This window comes from Nilaparvata lugens, chromosome 2, assembly GCF_014356525.2.
Source record: "Nilaparvata lugens isolate BPH chromosome 2, ASM1435652v1, whole genome shotgun sequence".
Taxonomy (NCBI): domain Eukaryota; kingdom Metazoa; phylum Arthropoda; class Insecta; order Hemiptera; family Delphacidae; genus Nilaparvata; species Nilaparvata lugens.
This window is the reverse complement of record NC_052505.1, coordinates 23,545,127-23,566,113: the sequence shown is the minus strand read 5'-3', so window position 1 is coordinate 23,566,113 and position 20,987 is coordinate 23,545,127. Positions and strand designations below refer to the sequence as shown.

Sequence of the window (20,987 nt, the reverse complement as noted above, 5' to 3'; positions counted from 1 at the left end):
TTTGTAACAGGTGCTATCGCAAGGAAATTTGAGTAAGGTATGTTATGAATCATACGCGTTAAACGAAAGTAATACGTGGTTAATATGCTGGTTAGCTACTTGGTTAGATCTCAATCAATTTAGTTATATCTTATGTTTATTAAGTTGATTAATTTGACTACTCTATTAAGTAATAATATATGGACTTTCCAGTTGATTTTCACTGTATTCAACTTGGGTTGACAAGTTAAATGAATTTTCACTATGAACCAGGTATAAACCTACTACTATGCCCTATGAATGAACCTATGTCGTTATTATCTCATGGACACAGCATTTTATTATAATAGACTATGATTTAAACTCATCTTTCACATTCCATTGGCATTTTCCTGCTTGGACTAACGTAATATGCGATTTTGTCATTCAACCAAGGGCAGGGCATTCATTTGAGGTGGCTGTGATATGAAACTCCACTTAAAGCTATTGAACACTCTTTGAGTGATAGTTCGCTCCAATCATCATCAATTAATAGATTGGGTCGAAGAAACTAATTATTTCTAGAAATAGAAAGAAAAATAAAAATCTTTGTGAATGGCATCAATGTCCGAAACATGTTGTGATTAAATATTTCAAAAAGGGTACTAAGATTTTTATTTTTCTTTCTATTTCTATAAAAGTAGCCCTATACAGAAAAGAGATAATTATTTCTACTCTAGATAAATGAGCGTTTGAGATGAAATCCATCATGATGTTACAAGAAAAAATTATATTAAAATAAAAATAAAAAATAAATAAAATGAAAATAATGATTGATAGCACAATATTAGATCATTGAGATTATTACGAGCTATTATCATTCAATGTCAAAGTATTAAAACAATCCCAATTAGCAAATTAGATCAGCTTCTAGATTTTAGACTTTAAGATGATCACATCGACAAAAAATCGAAAGAAACACCAGTAGAGAGCAAATTGAACATAGATGATGCCTTTCAACATGAACCACACAACTCACAATGAAACACTTGAAACGTTACGTGAAGATATTCGCTGATGGAAGCGCCGGGTATCACACAGAGATATGCTAGTACAGCAAGTTGAGAGTTGAGCAGCCCTGTGAGACAGAATTGAATATAATCAAATCAATTCCAGCCGAAGATATATCAGGGAGAAAATTGAATTGTCTTTCTCTTATCCTCGAGAGACGCTCTTCTTTGGCACAGATGCGGAAAAAGATGCGATCCGAGTTGTATGAAAGTTGTATTGCGGTAGAGCGCGGTAACCTACTGAATTCCATCAGGGCATCTCAGATGTTGCCCCTATCCATTCTCCTGCCTCCTATCCCACTATCCAAAGCACCGTTTCTCCCTAAAGTCGTTCAAGTTGATATTTTGAGTATGGGTCTCTGGGCTCAAATAAGATATGGTTAACTAATTATGAGATTAGGATTGAATTAATTATTATTTCGAGACTGATTTTCGGAATGGTCTACGTAAGTTATGAGTCGAGAAAGTTTGAGAAAATCATGAGCAAATCTGTCTCAATTGGTAAGTTGGGATTACTAATAAAAATTTATTATTGAGAAAGTTGAAAGGATCATTTGATCAATAATCATTTTAAGAAACCCAATATTTGTCATTATTTTTGTAAAAGAAGAGATTTGTTGTATTTGGAGATCCTGGTGATTGATATTATTATAGGGGGGTTGAATGATGAGGACATGATGTTATACATTCTGTTATAAGTGGCATGATTGATTTTGATATCAATTAGTGTTTTATTCACGTATTTGTCGGTGTAATCATCTATCATGGCTTGAAACAATAAGTAAAGCGAAAGCAAATAATCTGAAATCGTTATTATTATTTATGGACTGAATGTGATTTAATTGGATCTCTGAACTTGGTATCTAGAGTTGAAATCGGTATTAACTGATAATTTTGATAATTTGTGGGTGAATAAAAATATCATAGGAATTCAGAGACATTCATTACCTATCTCTTGAAATGACTTTAGTTCGTTTTTTACTCAATATTTTCCCATTATTTTTCATAGTTTTTCCTCGTGCAAGAGAAAACCAAAAAGGTTTCCAGTAACAAGGAGCTTGGAGAAATAGAGTTCTACCACTCTACGTCCGTATTCTTGGATTTTTGCATTGAATCGCCTCCCTAGAGATTTATCATACTCTTTGTTTTCAGTTCTCGGTAAAATCTCTCGGAAAATGCTGGTGACAGGTGTCTCGCATTCTATTCATACCCTTCACAGCGGCTGGATAACTCGGCTTATTTTCAAATTGTGCTATTCAAAGACTTTCAGAAAAGATCTAAAAAACCTGTTCCATGCTTTTAATTAAGACAGTGATAAGGCTTTTACTCATTCCACTCATAAGGCATTTTACTCATGCACATAAGAGTGATAAGGATTTCAAAGACACACCATTGATAAGGCTTTTCTCATTCTATTCAATTGGAGAAATCTTCTGGTTATATAACTCATATAAGTTATACTACTCAAAATAATTGAGATTACACTTTTTTTGAAGATGTTTTCAGTGGAATGAAACGTCATAATAGACCAACTTTCAAATAACAGCTTTGAGTAGAATAAAATATTGAAGGAGTGTTTTAAATGAATATGTGCGTTTCAGATATGAGCTTTTTCATTATTGTTCTTCTAAATAAATAGCACATGCTACATTTTTCTTGTTTTCATGGATATGGACCATTTTCAAACAAAGTTTCAGTCTTTTGATTTAATTCGTTCTCAGGTGTGGAGGACCGATACCTGAGTATTGGAAAACCCTAAAAATGAATATAATGATATGAAAATTGAATACGTTCTACTCACGGTATGAGTGACAGTCGTTTAACAATTTGTGTTTAGACATTATGAAACTGATTGTGCAAGTAGTCTGAGCACAATATTTGGATTACAAGACCGTATAGCATTTTTGGGAAATTTCTGAATGCCTTGTAAATTATTATTGATGGCCTCTTAGGAATTGAATTGACGTTTTCTACTTCGATGTGAGAATAACATCTTTTTTCCCTTGTCATAGAATCATTATTTTCAATCGTGATTATTTTATACTAAGAATATTAATAAATATTGTTGTTTATCAATCCGCATTGATCAAGGTGATTGATATTATCATGCACGATAATCCATTATTCATAACTGATATCAATTCTTGGTTGAAAAAACGTTCATTCCAACAGCATAGACTGTGATTAACCGTGTTTGAGGACAAGAGAGTAAAATTACACAATAATTTTATTGTACGAGTGTATAGTTGTCAGAAATCAAGCCAAGATGAGATATTTCTTCAATGTCTCGGAATTTTAAATGGTTCTTGTAAAAACCAATATGGTAAACCAACTACAACGTCATCTAAAGGGCTACAAAGAAAGTTGAATTTATTAGTTGATGCAACTCAGGGAAATTCTTAGGAATAAACTAATACTTGGCTCATCAAATAGATATATCTATAGCGGCAATATCACCGCTTGCTCATTACCGCATTGCACTATAAAGCATTTAATTTAAATTTATATCCTCACTTTCCGTCGTTGAGGTAATATAGTCCACTTTTAACAATGTAGTTAAGTGATTCTGCAGCGAGACCCGAATACAAGTTTTGTTTTTGCCCTAACAGCGTAATTAACTTTTTGTTGAGCACGTTTTCAAGTCCAGAGCAAAAAGAGCTACAAGAACACTAACTATCAAGGGAGATCAAGAATTTTTCAATTAGAAACTTTTGTCATCAGACCCCTTTGCAAAAGTTGAAGATGACATTTGAATCGTTGCTGGGTCGATTTCTTTCTCAAGATCAAATTGAAATTCATTCTTATTTTGATGAAACTGTTTATTTTTCGACAGTTTTTAATTATTTCTCTCGTTATTTTCAGTTTTATCCATCCCAAGTAATAATTGTTTTTATTGCATTTATTATTCAACGTGAGATATTATTGAAGAATTCTGACTAATGAAAATTCTCCAGACTATTTTTTTGTTATTTTGAACGTCTGACTGATACTATTTTCTTATAAAATCAATCTAAAATTTCAAATTTTCAATCTCCAGCTTCAAATCTTATTCACTTGTGATGGCATGAACGCGATGCTAACGCATCAATAGAATAGTTTAACATTGATAATGTCTTTATTTGATCTTTATAAATATTAAGAGTCTGCAATGTCTCAAAATACGTCATAGGTCTATCAAGGGATCATGTATCTTGACTCATTATCCAGACAGCATGATACAAGTATTATTTCTTGTCTGTTTGAACATTCTTATGGATTTTTGCACGACATAATGTTGAGGGATTCGATAATGACGATCATAGAGAAAAAATCATGAATTTATTATTCGACGGAAAAAATCAACTGAACCTATCAAATTTATAAAATGAAGATTCTCAAAAAATGTACTCAGAGAAGAATGGTCAAATTTGTAAAACAAGCGAGAGAATTTAGGCAATGTTCATGATGTGCATCTATGTTCGAGTTGATCATAGAAGCATATTAGTCTTTGAAAAAATCGGTCAAATCTGCACTTTTGTTCCATATTTATTATTCATACCGGAAATATTCAGGACCACAGAGCCACATGAGTTCTACATAATTCCCATTCATTTATCTCTCTCTTTCTCCTCCAGTTTCTCTATAATCTGTACCAACCTCTCATTCCCCTCAAACTCTCCAATCCTGTAACTCGAGTAGTTAATCATGAATTTCCAAACCTGTCATTACAACTTCGAGCTGAGCTGCTCGCATAATAACAATATAACACAAATCCCATCAAATCCAGGTCCAAATCTAGGGCATTAGGATCTCTCTCATTGTCCAGATCATTCAATTTGTATTCGAAGTCAGGCGCCGACTATTCAAACACCTCTAAGCGTGATCATGAATACCACTCCACTCACTGTACAAACCACATGGAATGCGAGAACGATTCAATAATAGTTATTATTCATTTGAATTACAATTATCATTCATTCGAATTACAATAATTATTCAGTAGCTGTTGAACTGTGGAATACTTTGTTTGAATGGTCATTATTCTTCCTTCATGGATATGGGGTTTTTGTACACTGTTTCAATTGCTTATTGGTATTGAGTTGAGAATGAAAATTACCATGTATAAGCTAGTTTGATTTGGACTGTATTCCTCATTTCTTAAAATCAGACAGGCAAACTTGAACCAATTGGAATTCAAATTGGGTTTGCTTACGTTGTACAGAGGTGATCCAGTATTCAAGTTGATCCTTGTTTATGCACCCAGAAATGTAATTATCAACGTTGCTTACGGTTGCAACTTCCAAAAAATAAACAAGGATCGTCCCCTAGCAAATTAAATAGATCCATTAAATATCAAAATATAAATATCAATTCAGTTTGATAGTTCCAGTACTATCTTTTTCTCATTTTGAGAGAATATTGTTACAATTGTGCTGAATACATACACTTTACTAATCATGGGTTCAAATTAGTAGCCTGGAACCTGGTGATATTATCCAGAATGTGATATCGATGTTTCTTGATAAAAAGATGAATTTTATAATAAAACTTGAGTTTTTCAACGATGTTTCCGAACAAGAGAATATTTCTGAGTCCAGCAATCCATGTTCCTGTTTCTGTATATTGAATAAGTACGATTATTCGGGATCAATACATTTGAATATGAATAATATGCATGTAGATTGCAGATCTTAGAATATAAAAGTATTGTGTCCCATGAAACATAAAGTATTTTTATAAAGTATGAATGAAGTATAGTAAAATATTTTACTATATTCCCATTTTTTGTTCAGTCGAATCAGATCACTTAACATCTATCGGAGATTATGTATCAGATCTTAAGCAGTATGTCGGCAGATCAAAGTTTATAATGTCTGGTTGGAGCTAAGTTTTAATGACATGTTTTATCACAACGATCCTTGATGAGCTTCAATTCTATTGGAGATTTGTCAGTTCATCCAATATTAACAATTGGCTACTGAACAAATTCAAGAGATAATATGGAGTCATGAAATTTTATCGATCATTTCACAAGTTACAAGGCAATAACATTTTGAGTCTGCAACAGCAATAAACGATCATGCTTCAATCGCTATAAAACTGAATCCCTACAGCCTACAATAATGGCGAGAGACCCTGGAGAACATCTTTAGAACAACTTAGTATTCCGTTTTTCGCTGGCAGCCAGCTTTTAATGCCATCAATGGAACAAACCGGCGAATAAAAGGTGCCTGCTTCCATTGACAATGTTCCCTGAAGACCTGTGCTTTCACAATCGTCCACCTCCTCTTCTTTTTCTTCCTCTATTGTTGCCTTCTCTTCTCATTTCATCGATCAATTCCGTTCTCTTTTCCTACCTCCTCTCCCCTTCCTCCTTTTCTTGTTCTTCAGCCGATTCTCCTTCATTTCCTCCTTCTGCTACGTAATATATTTCACTTGCTCCAGCTGTTCTTAAACATTTTGTTTTCCTCTAAAGATAATTCTCACTTGTTTCTCCTTGTTCCCTACTTTTCCACACTTCTTCTTATTTCTCTCATTCATATATCTCTCTCATTCACTTCAGTTTTCTTCGCTTTCTCGTCTCTACATTCTCTCCGATTTCTTTCCTTCATTCCTATTCCTGTACTCAGTCCATTTGCTCTCCCTCCAATCCATCTACATTTTCCGGGTTCTATTACACTGCATGGTCATTGCATTTTCTCAATTTCCTCCTTCTTCTACCTTCCTCTTACACGTTTTACTCTGCTCTTATTGGAATTTCTCTTCCACCAGAGATAGAAACAATATATTGTATTCATCATTCCATCATTCTCCACACTTACCATCTCTTATCATCCCCTTTTCCTTCTCCTCATTCTCATACCCCTTCCATCACCCCTCCTACTAATCTTTCTTCTTCTTCTTCTTCCACTTCTTCTTCTTCTTCTTCTTCTTCTTCTTCTTCTTCTTCTTCTTCCTCTCCTGCTTCTCCTCTTTAAATTGAATTATTTCTCTTGTTTTTCTTCCTATTCTTCCTCTTCTTAATATTCATAGTTTTATGATTTTACTTGTTCCAACTTTTTATAATACCTCAAGTTATTATAAATATTAGTATTAGGGAATAGTAACTTTCCCTCACCAAAGTTACGAGGTCTAACTTGTAATCGTGTATAGGAAGAAGAATGAAGGGATTAAGAAGAAGAGAAGGTAGAAGAAGAAAAAGAAGAAGAAGATAACATTATTCTTCCTCTTCAACCTCCTTGAAACTGTTATAAAATCAAGACAAATAGCCGGAAAAAGTCGATAAGAAAGTCGACTCTTCCTAATGAATTTGTTTATTTTAAGCCGGCCGTAAATCGGATGAGCCTGCGTCCATTTGCTACACTTTTCCAATAACCAATCCCATCTCACTAACACGTTTCGCCAGAGCCGAAGCTCCACTTTTCTCACCTTGCTATATCCAGTCGACAAAAGTTCCAACATAAAAATAAATTCCCAGCCAAGAAGGGAAAGTGTGCATGAAAAGACAAGGAAATCGTTCCAACATAAAGATAGCTTTCTCGATAAGAATGTAGTTGATAGGGAGGTAAGGAAAATGAGACTGTTTTCAACAGAGAAATTCCTATGTTTTGAATTCAATCGTAACTATAATGTGAAGCAGGGAAAAAGAGAAGTTCATTTATCCCTTTAGTTGGTATTTTCTTAATCAAATTTTCTCTCGTGGAACAATTTGAGTAACTTTGTAATGTGAATATTCCCAAATGGATTTATTCCTCAATCTCTTAAAGTATTAGTTGAATAATTATTTCCAGTGAGGAATATTCTTCTCAAATGAATTGGAATAGAAGTTTTTTGTCAGTATTTCTATTAATAATCTAGTAGGTACTGTTTTAGTGAGTACTTTACTTTACTAATACATATACTTTGGGAATTCAATATTTTATACTTCTTCCGAGATTGAAATTCACTATAGAAACTTTCGTAGTAGAATCATTCACTGATCAGCTGTCCTTCTTGATCTTCAAAATCAAGTGGATTTTTGACTATAGCTCAAGTCTCTTTAATTCTTGATCTTCACTCTCTATGTAATCTCATCAGGCTCATTAACAGGAAATCACAATTTTCTACTGGCCTTGGGAATCATCACTATATCGAATACTCTTGATATGATTCCTGATTACAACATTTCTCTGAATGCATTAATTTATAGTTTCCAAGACTGTTCAATCACAGTTTCTTTGAATGTAGTCACGTGTTGAAGCATACTCTGTTATTTACTGTTGAAATTGTTTCTTCCATCATGCGATTGGCTATTATCAATACATTTTCTATCTGATCATCAAACTATTGACTTCAAGGTGATACTAAGAAATCACTCACTTCCTACTTTGAATACAGTAATCATTTACAACCTGTTCTCTGTATCTTAGTATTAAGGTATTTGTGAGATAATTTCCTACAATCTTGTGCTATTTATTGGAACAATTCTATTTCAATCTCAAGTAATTTTGAGTAATCACTGACACTAAGATAGACTAGACTTTCCATTGGACAATTGGAATAAATTAATATTGAACAAACCTTATTAACATTTTATTCGGAATTATTTCATGTGGATAATGTTAGTTTCAAGTCTCTTGATACCAGAACAAAAAAACTATTAATAAATCAAGGACCTAGGGTTTTTTTAGAATAAATGTATTCTTTTTGGAATGTATGTTACAAGAAAAGCTTACAAGAAATCTCAAACCGGGTTTTCTCAAATAGTTGTAAGAATTTAGTGTTTTCTTCTGAGAATATGTGGGACTGGAAGCAAGATAGGTTTTCAAAGAACTGTTTTCTCAGCACAAGCTTCCCACATTGAGGAAACTCATACATTCCCGTTGAAAGAAAAGTTGACATTTGAGTAGAGGTCTTCGCTCTCTGACATTTACCTACTTTTATAGCAGTCACCCTCTCAAACAATCGAATTCACTGTCAAAATTGACATTCCACGGCTGAAATGCTTGCTTAATGAGCATTCTGTAACAGTGATATTATGTCTGAAGTCTAGACATATCTGTCATATACGATGCTTCATATGCTATAACTAAGATTCAGACTATAACTAGTAGTTCTGTGAACAGTAGACCTCGCGCAGTTATAAACCACAGTCACCTCTAATACTGTCCATCAGAGTAAATTCTGTCCTGTCCTGTCGTGTCGGCGAGATATTGTTGTATAAACGACTAATGGCTGTTTGGGTTGTTGTATCGACTTGATGTAAACAGCTACATGCTACTACCATCAAAAGCTTACCAAGTTGAAAGCAGAGAAAAGTCGGGAGAAAATACTATGCTACTACAAGTTAGCAATTACATGCAATTAATAGTCCACACTACAGCTGTTTTTTCACTAAGTTACATTGAGCTATTGAATTACATGCGTCATAGCATGCAATTTATAATCCACTCGACAGCTGATTTATGATGAATAATTCTATAGTCTGATTTTTACTCTAATACTAGCTTACCCGGCGAATTTCGTACCGCCAAAAAGTCAATGTATCTCATGTCACACTTGACTTTATTTGGTGAAACATGAAATTTATTTATTTACTATTAATATTTTCATTTATATCTCAATATGGACTTCCTATGTGCTTAAAGCTATCGTTTTATTACCAGTAAACAATTTTATCAGAGAGTGGTGTGTTTAATACAGCTGGTAAGTTTAGATGCTGAATCTTATTATTACAACATGATCTGGAATCATGATTATAGTATTACCCGTACTACGTTAGCCGCTCGGCCGACAATTTCGAAAACATAGGTCTGTAAAATGGATTAATATATAATTATTATTAGCCCCCCTATTGAAATTTCTTGTAAGAAACCATCCCCAATATTCACGCAACATATTCCCAAACTTTCATGCCGTTCTGTCAAGTAATTTCGTGTCTATAGGGAACTAAGAAACTAACAAACAAGCTAACAAACTAACACACACATATCTAGACATTCATTTTTATACATAGTGATTGGCGTATGAAAGAGGCTCCTTTTCCTTTGATATTAACCTTCAAATGCAAAATTTCAAAAAACCTTGTATATACGTCGACGCGCAATTAAAGAAAGGAACATACCACGTTTAACCGCGTTACGCCGTAAATGCGTAAAATATGTTTATGAAAACATAAATATAAACATTTGAACATAGAGATGCAGAACCGTCGACTTGAATTTTAGACCTCACTTCGCTCGGTCTATTAGGTGTTCGTCCGGTAGCTTAAGAGTGTGACAGACTTGATGATCTCATCATAGGTCTGCAGGGTTGTCACACTCTTTGTCACACATAGGATGTTCCAATGTCATCAGTCATTATCAAAGATGCAACATTCATAACAAATTGAATAAACATCATCACCTTCATATTCGAAATTGGGCATCTGGGAGTTTCCCAATCCATCATTTCAACAAGTTGGAGTTCAATCAAAAACTCTAACATTTTTTCTTTCCTCCTTTAGTAAGATAATAATATATCCTAGAATCGAGAATAAGAATTAGGTAAAATGTTACTGTCCTTTAACCTCATTTTCATAACCTACCTCATCGTTTCAACCCACTCCATTGTAGAATGCTAACATGTGAATTGTACCATCTGAAAGAATTCTGACACTGCCAAAACTACCAAGTGATTTACTACTGACACTATCAGAACTACTAAATTCACTTCTGGCACTACCAGATCAACTGGCAGAAATACTAACAGAACTACTATCATTATCATCAGTATTTTATTATTATCATATTAGATTTACCACTGGCACTACCAAGTAGTGTACCCAACTTCTTGATGAATGGAAATTCATTTGACTCCTCTTGCATGTAACAATGGCACCAAAAACAAATTCAGTGAATTTCCCAAAGAGAACATTAATATTAATATCAATAGTAGTAAACGGTAATAATAGAACTAATTTGAAAGCAGCAGCTATTTGATATTGAGTGCATTCTCTAGCAATAACAGAGTACAGCTCACGCAAATGTACGAGTGCATTTCCACGGCAATCAAAAATAGATTCGACCTTCCATAACATACGATGGTAATGCATTTGAAACGAGCAGTCTAAAACGTTCCTAGAAGGAAAATCACGATAATGGTGGCACCCCTGGCAGAGGTTGTTCCTTCAAGGGAGGAGGACAATGAGCGAGAAAAGCAAAGGAAAGGTACGAATGAAGATGCAAAGAGAGGTAGAGAAGAAGAAGAAAAAGAAGATAGAGAGGAAGAAGAAAAAGAAGAAGTAGAAGGATGAGGAGGAAGTTATGTATTTGCAATTCGATTTGACGCCGTGGAAGGGGAAACAGTCGACGCGGTACGGCGTGGCTGACTCTCTTAGCCATAGTAAACAGCAAAATGGAAATCAATTATCTCTGTAGCCATTGATCGGAAACAGTTCTATTATATGCCATTGGATTCGTTACATTATAGACTACAATATTAGTTATATTCATTTTTCTAATAAAATTAACAGTTTTCTTGATAAAATAATATATATGTAAAAATTTAGGGGGTTTGTGATTTGATTTTTTTGTTTTCTTCGGTTAACTTCGAAACAAGTAGTTTTAAAGGAAAATGAGCCAAATAATCAATGTAGCCACTGTCATTGCAAATCCATTGATGTATATTGTTATGTATTTGCAATTCGATTTGACGCCGTGGGAGGGGAAACAGTCGACGCGGTACGGCGTGGCTGACTCTCTTAGCCATAGTAAACAGCAAAATGGAAATCAATTATCTCTGTAACCATTAATCGGAAAAAAATCTATCATATGTAATTCGATTCGTTACATTATGGACTAAAATATGAGTCGTATTCATTTCCTCAATGAATCAAACAGTTTCCTTGATAAAATAATATAATGTAAAAATTTAGAGGTTTTTCGATTTGATTTTTGTTTTCTCCGATTAACTTCGAAGGAAATAATCTAAAAAAATTACACAAATAATTAATGTAGCCACATTCATTGCGAATCCATTGATGTATATTGTTATTTATTTGCGATTCGATTTGACGCTGTGGAAGGGGAAACTGTCGACGCGGTACGGCGTGGCTGACTCTCTTCACCATAGTAAACAGTAAAATACAGTACCTAGTAGGCCTACTGCTTTCTGAGTTGCATCTTATTCACACTATGGCGCTCGAAACAATCAATTTTGTCTTTTGTTTTGACATGCGATGAAACTAATTTTTCACATTTTAATTCTCTAAAATCATTTTGTTGTTATATATGTGCTAAATCATGCATTCTATGACAGACAAAGATATTGTTTGCAACCGATAAAATATTCATAATATAATACATATTTGAAATATGTGTGTATGATCATAATTTCTATGCTAAAATTTATCATAGGCTATGAATGTCAAAAACTGAGATAAATCATAGATTACAATAGTGTTAACAGTGGCGATTTCCTGAAAAATCATAGCGTGCAGTGTTTGCTGTTTTCTTCAGTTAATATTCTGCAAGCCAGGTTGATAATATACCTTCAGTTAAGCCAAATATAATTATATGACGGCTGAGACATGAAAAAATGTATACATTGGGCTTGTTGAGTTGGAACTTTCTATGATTCTCTCTGTAAAGTAGCTTATCTTCCGTTCTTACTAGTTGAATCTACATCATTTAGACAGTCCAATATTAAAATTCAGTAGATTCTAAAGATGAAAGCTATGCAAACATACAAATTAAGGAAGAGTAAGCATGCATATAAAAGGTAGGAAAATCATGAAAGTGTTTCACATTTAACCAGAAAGTACCCTACCGTATAAGATTAATTGAAAGATGAGCCCTATTTTATGCTAAGTCATAAGAAATCATGTTCAATATTCATCATCTTCATCTATTATTTTTGTTAACAAATCGATTTTTCACCTCCACTCGCATCTTGTCATTCATTACACAAGGTTGGAGATGGAGATGGAGATGGAGTTGTTGAAGAATTAGGAGATTACATAGAAATATAATTGAAGGTATAGGAAGCAGAGTTGAAAAGAGGGAATAAAACTAGCCAAACTCGGGGGTTAAATGAATGAGCATGAGAAGATAATTGTTTGAGAAGAAAGATCTGAAGAGAAAATGGAATGATTTAAAGGATGAGAAAATAGAAAAAGAGGAAAAGGAGAATTATTGTGAAGAGAATGAAATAAAAGGAATGAGGAAATAGATGGTATAGGGAAAAGAAATAGCATAAGGAATAGGTTTTACAGTGGTTGTCTTATCGGTGCGACGATTTATAGATATAATAGGGCCGACACAATGTGAGATAGGCTCTTATGTAAATGGCTCCATTGAAATACTGTATTTCTCTGCCGAGTCCATTTTCTCCTATGCATCCCGCCGTTTTATGTACGTTTAGAGTGATGTTTAGGAAGCCGTAACATTGAAGAAGTTGCTACCCGGAATCCATTTTGTGATATTGAAGGGCTTATCATTTGATTGAAGCAGCTAGTCAAGCCATTGTCTATTGTAGGAATGTAGGGTCCTGACATAATAGTCTACCCTTCCAAGTTCCAGCGCTTTGTTTCACATTCATAAATATCTCAATTTCGATTATCTTATCAAGCATGCATCTGCCAGTCTGCTTCGCGTACGGAGGGAGAGTGTACGTCTGTCAGAAACTTCATCAAAATTTCCCAGATTGTAACGAATAATACGAGTAGTTCAGGATTAATAGCCAGAGATGTAGTGATGAATAAATAATTAAGATAATGTATCATCTTTATCCATAAACTGCTGTATTTCATAATTCGATAATTCTCAGGGATTATAATATTAATTACTACTGAGATCTATATGTAAAATTCACTTAATCATTCTTCCATCAATGATTTATGATATGATGATCCGCATTCTCATTCGGAATGAGTTATATCAGGAAGCTTACTTTAAGAAATTAAAAATAATTTGTTCTGTGTATCAGGCTACTTCACATCAAAAATTATGTAAATCATTTTTATTACTTACTTACTTATATGATAAGTTATTTATATCATTTTTATTTTGAATACCTTATTAAAATAATAAGTTCTGTGTTACAAAGTTCAAATAAGTAAAAGTTACGAATCAGTTCTGTGCCATTCCTTCAATAGACTTTTATTACAGTAACTACGCATTGATACCTTGCTATACTGATTCAGAATTTTCATTCGAGGTGAAGGTTCAGTATCGATTCCATCATCAACAGAACAATATTATTGAAGTCACTTTCCTTACAACCTTATTCTCTAATTAATTGATACAGTATTACAGTAGTTGATCAATATTGAGTAATTTCATTCATATTTTTGCTTCTTCTTCATCTCCGTGATTTGAGTTTGCAACGTATTCATGTGAATTGATGTTTTCCATAGGCATCTTCAGACCTGGCAAAGAAAATAAAATAAATCAATCAATCTTATTATCTCTCTCTCTCTCTAATATTTAATTATTAGTAATTATAATAAATTACTAAATTTTGGTAGAGAGTTAGTGGGGAGGATATTTTCAATATTCTTTCCGAAGAATGGACATTGATATGTCCAAAGCTCCGCCAATTTAAGTAGATGCATAACAATATAATAATTATCCATAGCTATTATATTACAAGTTGCTTTTACATATCATATACAGTTCAATAATTATTTTCTTAGTCCATATTATGTAAATTCATCTATAATTTTGTTGTATTGTAAGCTATTGTTTATAAGTGTATAAGCCAGTATATATTGTAATCTACATAATAAAGTACTCAATCAATCAATCTCTTTTCCGGTCGTGTGTTAATGGGAAGGATATTTTATATCCTTCTTATGGCTGAGATTGATCGAAGGAAGCACAAACCTTCAAACCTCAGAAATTTACAACGATCTCCCTTCTATACGACAACGATATTAGCGCAAACCTGGCAGGTTTGCGCTAATATCGTCGTGTAGACCGGGCATTTCAGAATCGACAATTATTTGTTGAAACACCGCCGATCTATGAAGTTATATAACATTATTCTATTATTGTTATTCTAATTGAATTCAATCTTTATTCTCATTGATTAATTATTTATACTTTGTAAAATTCGTTAAATAACTAGCATTATCGTCATTTAATGTGAATTAGTGTATAAGCCAGTAAATATTGTAACATATATAAATAAAGAAATCTAATCTAATCTAATCTCTCTCGCTCCGTCACCGTCATGCGAGTCGCAGGGGTGTCTGCACAAGGCTCAATTCCAAATAATGCAATTATTATTTCAGATAATTCTGATAATGATAAATGATGCTGTGAAATACTACAACTTACTAAGGGAACAATGATTACATTTGGGATGAGAATGCTAAGAGAACAATCCAATTAAATGAGAAATGATTATAATAGATCATGAACTAGTACTCCATGGGAGTCTGCAGTTTGTATAGCAGGGTTGTATGGGGACAAAATTATTCTGGTGTCACATAAAGTATGCAAAGCCCCGTGTACTAGTGCACTAAGTCAGTGAACCGTTATTCTCCATTTTACAGTGAGTACTGAGAACTTTTCATGTTTCTTTTCGGAGAAGAGTTGTAAGGTTTAATCAAAAATTAATTTCAGACAGTGAAATTGAAATTAATATCTGAATAGAAGGTTTGTAGGAGATGCAAGTAGTGGAATATCATTGAAGGGTGAAACGTTAACCTAAATTATTGTTGAACTAGGTCAGAAGGGTTGTATGCACTAAAATAGATTTTATAACTTCACTTGATTACTTCTTACTAGACTAGACTTTGTTTTTATGAATCAGAAAAAAATGTAATTTCGTGTGTATTATGAGGAAAAAATGAATATTATTATCAATCATACAAAAAACATGGCATACTACTTGTCATACGATGAAGTTTCATCATGATTTCTGTAGCATGAATAGTCAGTCATAAACTACTATCAAATTTGGTTCACTGATCTTGTTCACTTGTCAAATAATACGTTTCTCACTAGTGAAGCGATAGGTGCAACTTTATTCACGGTGCAATAATTCAGTAACAGATGGAGATTGGATGAGATGGTTGTTTTCGAATTGAAAGTTTCCAATTTAAAACGTAAATGAAACTGCATGAAAGCCATCACATTGTATTTATTGAATTGGAAAGATGTTTCGATTCGTATTGCAGGAATATTCTCATTCAATCACAATATTGTGTTCAGAGAGTTGATTCGTTATTATTCTGAGTTATTGGACCCATCTAGTGGACTGTGTACCTACATGTAAAGCAAGCCGTATGCACGTGTTTCAATTTCAGTGAGTTCACTAAAATATTACTAGGCTACAATTCGCCAATCAAATAAATTTCTTCCGTTATAGTGAATCCATCAATGTATTGTTCGTTTTTCAGAAAAGAGTATGGTATTTTCTGATACAGTATGATATTTTATTCGAGTTTACAAAAATGGGAATAGCTAACATAATATCAGTTACTGAATTCAACTTGAAATTCATGATCCACCATAGGGTGAATATTTCTTATAAGAGCAGCAGCGATATAACTAATACTTCTTACGTAAAGTTTTATGAAAAATGAATGTTTATTGTTATTCAATAGTGTTCACTGTTCAAGGAATGGTTCACGTTTATATTCTTCATCAGTGAAATATTTTCTTTTTTCTGTTTGTTGATCACTCTTCAAATTAGTTGTCTTTGACTTGAAACTATACAGTTTCAAGCTAGATTTCTGTCACTGATCAGGTTACAGACATAATTGGCTTTATGATTTTGAAACTTTAGTTGAATGAGTGGAAAACTTAACATCGAATTGCAGGCATTCCACCCCACACAAATAATTATAATAATTTTATCAACGGAGACATCAGGAAAAAACCTATTCTGCCTTTTACACTCTATACAATAATATCTTAATATAATACAATTTAAAATGAGAAGAAGATGAAGAATGTGGGAAAAGATGAAAAATACAATCAATCATATAATAATAGAAAAACTGAATTCAATGTGAATGATTCACAATAATTATTAAACAAATCATATTAACACCTTAGTATAATAATAATTTGAAAAAATGTATTTTATGTTATATTTCTCCAGCCCTTTGGACGTTTCAAGCGTCACTAAGTGACGATGATGCATGACTTTTGAGGATATAGACTGTCGGTTGAGGTTTGTCCCGTCGCTGATGCTTTAACCGTCATGAGTGAGTATTGGGAGATAACTTCATTATTGGGGAGGCTCTTTGAAGGAAGAAGGATGAAGACATCGCTTCTCAAGTTATACTGAGAACAACACATTCCCATTGGACGGTTTATACAGTTTTCGAGCATGTTTCATGGAAGCTTACAAGTTGTGTATAATCATGAAAGAATCTATTCACACTTGAAAAATAATACCGATTATTATAATAGTTGTGTATATCATGGGATAGTGTGAGGAATATCATATTCCAATATTATAGTACTTCCTATTCTTCATGGAACAGGTAGGTAGTTTTTCAGAGTGAGAATTCTCATCTAGAGTTCTCATGTAAGACTTATGGTAGGTCAATTTCAACGCGGATTGCGCCAAAAAGTCGGTTAGTGTTACTGTAATGACAATTTATGATAAATTGTATTTGTTTACAATGAAAATTCATGTGATTGAATCAGATATGATAAAATAATTTAGTCAAATCTGTCATATTACGGCGATATCAAACCGTGATTGTAGCATCAGTTTGTGGTAATTATTTTCTAAACAGAGTGAATCAACATTATTTTTCAAAGCAGGTAATCAACAATCATTTCTCATGATCCTTCTTTTGTATAACTACTTGATCAAATTCAATACTAATCTCAACGTTCAAACCTATGGAATCATGAAAACATCGTGAGTTTAGGTACTACAGAGAGTAGGCTATTCACCGAGCAAGTGGAGCTTGGTACTGCACTAGGAAATTCTAGTTACAATATTGAAAAAAATGGTCCTTGATATTCTCTAATGCTCTGTGAAACTCTGTTGGATCTGAAGTTTCTGTTAACCGTGTAAGAAGAGATGGATTTTCTAATACTTATAAAACTTCAATATACATAGAGTGCAATAGATGTCATCCCATCATTTCATTACTCTCACTTCACATTTTAATGCAGTCTAGTATTTTTACTATTGATCCCATTCAATCCAAGTAACATCTAAATGCAGTCAAGTATTTCTGTTAGTGATCAATACACCCTATTTTATATTCTGCCTTATTCAATTGGACACAGTCTGGATTGCATCTACTTCTCCGAAAATACTGACTGACTTGTTTATAGATGAGTAGTAAAAATACTCCCAGAAATATGTAGCGCCTCAATTCGGACCCAGACCTAGTCGACTGATTTTTTCTTGTGCTTACCACTGTCTGTTTTCCATCCGCCGGTTTAAAAACATTCCGTGTTTGTTCTATGTCAACATTCACTGCGCTGCACTATTCTTGTATTGAATTCGCCGAATTAGAACTAGGTTCAATAATTAATTGTTACGGATCGTTAACATAACATTGCAAAAATATTTTCGGAGGAGGAAATTCTTGTTTAAAAATACTCAAGGATTGGCAGCTCAAGGCTGTTCTGTGGAATTGCATTGATGACTCTTCCCTATCTATTTGCCTTCATTGATTATTAAAATTGCTATTCCTTCTTATTTGGTGTTTCTGATGAACTATGATATTCTCAAGTGATTGTACGAAAATCCATACACTGTAAGTAGATAATATTTGGGATCACTGGGAAGCTTTTTTGCTCGAAATCCCCTCCCCCCTCTCGCCCCTCATCCATCCCTCCACCCCTTCCCCCCGCCTGTAGGGTGGGGGGTGTTCTAAAAATAGATTTCCCCTTCCCCTTGCCCAGTGGAGGTGAGGGGGATGAAAAGAGAGAGATATATCTTTCTCTCTCTCTTTCTCTCTCCCCTTCCCCCTGCCCAGTGGAGGTGAGGGGGATGAAAAGAGATATCTCTCTCTCTCCCCAGGTGAGGGAAAAAAAATTTCCCTTTTTGGAGGAAAAATTCCCTCTCTATACTGTCAGATTAAAGTGAATCCATATTTCTACATCTAATGCTATACTGACAGATTGAGGTGAATGCTAGATGAGGGAAAAAATCTCTTTGAGAAATTCCCTTGGTGACAGATTAAAGTGAATCCATATTTCTACATCTAATGCTATACTGACAGATTGAAGTGAATCCATATTGCTATACTGACAGATTAAAATGAATTCATATTTCTACATCTAATGCTATACTGACAGATTGAAGTGAATCCACATTGCTATACTACAATGGCAGACTCAAGAGAGAGAGAGGAGGATACACGCCCCTCGCTTCTCACAACCAGCAGTCTAGGCAGATGCTTTCTCCTTCTTTTACTCGCCCCATCTCTTTCCCGCACCCTTCTAAATTCCTTCTTTATTACGAAAGGCGAGTAAAGGAGATAAGGAGTAACTAAGTTCCATTTTGATCGAGTGTTCCTATACTGTCAGATTAAAGTGAAACGTTTCTCTCTGCCCAGCATTACGAAAGTCGAGTAAGGAAGAATGTTATACTAGCGAATCTAGTATAAGTTCTATAATGGGTCATATTATGCTTGCTTTCCAACTGACAGTCAAGAGTTCAATCAAACTGATTATGAATGTGTAAAAAATTGAGCTCTTTTGCTGTACAAACATGGCACTCGTTTCAGTCGGTTTTTCTCATTGAATCAGCGTGATTCTTTCATATATAGTGTGTGAAAGTGTTATCAAGTTCATCACCGAATCTTGTTGCGATCCACCTCATATATCTTGCGCAATTGAGAAATTTTAAAATCAAAGTAACATGTTTCCATCGCCAAAAGCTCTACGAAGCGGTTCTAAGGCGCAGGCTTCGATTGATAAGGCTGCTGCAGGAGATAAGCGCCCAGCCGTGCCGGTAAATCAACGGTCGAATTCGGCCCCCTCTGCCTCTTCGTCCAAAGGTGGAAGCGATACGGTGATTGGGGGAGGAGCGGCTCGAGAGAAATTCTCGGCATTCCTTTCCGATGACGAGTTCCTGAACAGGCTAGCGGATAAGGTTGCCGATAATCTGTTCGATCGACTGGCAGATACCATCTCCGCGCGCTTTATCCAAGCGTTTGAACCGCGACTGTCGGCGTTGGAGGCGAGAGTGGAGTCTCTTGCGGCTGAGGTTGTCGCCGTTCGCGAGGACGCGAGGGCCCGTCAGGTGCTGCTCGAAAACAAGATCGATGATCAGGAGCAGTACCAGCGGCGCAACAATGTGCAAATTTTTGGCGTGGAGGAGGTGAGGGGTGAGGACGTGACAGCCATCGTGACTGAAATATGCCGCGACAAGCTCAACGTTAATATAGACCCTGCACTGATTGACCGATGCCATCGCTCCGGCCGTGTTGTCGATCCAAGGCCCGGCGAGCCACGACCTAGGCCGCGTCCGATACTGGTAAAGTTTATCAGTTATCAGACAAAACGTGCCGTTCTCTCCGTGCGGCGGCAGCTGAAGGGGTCCTCGATCACCATCCGTGAGGACCTCACTCGGAAGCGGAACAGCTTCTATCGCGAGGTGGCTGCTCGTGTGGGCCAAGCAAACGCCTGGACTGTTGATGGTACGGTAAAGTGGAGGGAGGGGGATAGAATTATGTTTCGGAGAAATTTCTGATTAATTTAGTGGAAGCTGAACTATGAAATTGAATTTAGAAATCGTAGTATCTATGTTTCTGTGAAAGACTTATCATTGGTTTATTATTATTTGATTCATTTTCCATTTTTCACAATTTTTTAAAAATATTTTATCTATTACTTTTCTTTGTTCTCCTTATTAATTTTATATTTTTCTGAAATTTTAAATTATTGAGTAAAAATTTGTTCTGTCTTATATAAGACAGAACACATTTACAAGACAGAACACAGTTTATCAGATCAAAGTTGGGTTTGTTCGCATAATGAAATACTTTGTTTGCCATAATACTGTACGATTTAATGATTGATAATTATT

At 34.5% G+C, this 20,987-nt stretch overlaps 1 protein-coding gene across 1 annotated transcript in view; it reads left to right on the top strand.

Moving 5' to 3' along the window:
• The window catches only part of LOC111049685 (thrombospondin type-1 domain-containing protein 4), a 488,755-nt gene that overhangs the window by 264,409 nt on the left and 203,359 nt on the right, over nt 1–20,987 (top strand). The window lies entirely within an intron of this gene.